Below are 1,398 nucleotides of genomic sequence, written 5' to 3'. Positions count from 1 at the left end.
TGTTAAACCCCATGATTGTGTCCAGATTGCCATTCCAATTGTCCTTGTCTGATAACTTCCACTGTTCTCCTAATGTTGAGGTGGAATCTCTTTTCCTGCAGCTTGCATCCATTGCTCCGGGTCCTAGTCTCTGGAGCAGCAGAAAACAAGCTTTCTCCCTCCACAATATGACATCCCTTCAAATATTTAAACAGGGCTATTATATCACCTCTTAACTGTCTCTTCTCCAGGCTAAGCATACCCAGCTCCCTAAGTCTCTCATCGCTTTCTTCTGGAAATGCTCGTTTTTCAACATCCTTTTTGAATTGTGGTGCCCAGAACTGGACACAATATTCCGGGTGGGGCCTGACCAAAGCAGAATACAGTGGCACTATTACAGTACTTCCCTTGATCTAGACACTATATTTCTATTGATGCAGCCTAGAATCACATTGGCCTTTTTAGCTGCCTCATCACACTGTTGACATGTTCAACTTGTGGCCCACTTGGACTCCTAGATTCCTTTCACACGTAGTTTCATTCAGCCAAGTGTCCCTCATCCTATATCTGTGCATTTCATTTTTCCACCCTAAGTGCAGTACCTTACATTTCTCCATGTTGAAATTCATTTTGTTAGCTTTGGCCCAGATTTCTAATCTATTAAGGTCGTTTTGAATTTTGATCCTGTCCTCTGGAGTATTAGCTACTCCTCCTACTTTGGTGTGATCTGCAAATTTGATAAGTATGCCCCCAATTCTGTTATCCAAGTCATTGATAAAGATGTTGAATAGCACTGAGCCCAGGACAGAGCCCTGTGGGACCCCACTGGTCACTTCTCTCCAGGATGAAAAGGAGCCACTGTTGAGCGCCCTTTGGGTTCGGCTGGAAACCAATTACAAATCCATGTAACAGTTACCTTGTCTAGCCCACATTTTACAAGCTTGTTTGCAAGAATGTCATGGGAAACCTTGTCAAAGGCCTTACTGAAATCAAGATATACTATATCCACAGCATTCCCTTCATCTACCAAGCTGGTAATTTTATCAAAGAAAAAGATCAGATTGTCTGGCATGACTTGTTTCTCTGAAACCCATGTTGACTTTTTGTGATTATGGAATTGCCTTCAAGATGTTCACAGACTTTCTGTTTAATGATCTGTTCTAGAATCTTTCCTGGTATTGATGTCAGACTAACTGAATGATAATTGTTGGATTATGTGGCATGTTCCAAGCAGTGTCACTTTCTGTAAATGTGTTGTGATCCTATATGTAACAAATGTATTCAGTCCATGTTTAAAATTCATTTTTATCCCACCTTTCCCCCAGTGCTGCTATCCAAGGTGGCTATCGGGGCCCTGTCTATCAGGACCCCAATCAATGTGTAATTAGAAATAAATACCATTTTTAAATAATTAGGAAT

This window comes from Sceloporus undulatus, chromosome 1, assembly GCF_019175285.1.
Source record: "Sceloporus undulatus isolate JIND9_A2432 ecotype Alabama chromosome 1, SceUnd_v1.1, whole genome shotgun sequence".
NCBI lineage: Eukaryota > Metazoa > Chordata > Lepidosauria > Squamata > Phrynosomatidae > Sceloporus > Sceloporus undulatus.
This window is presented reverse-complemented; position numbering follows the sequence as displayed.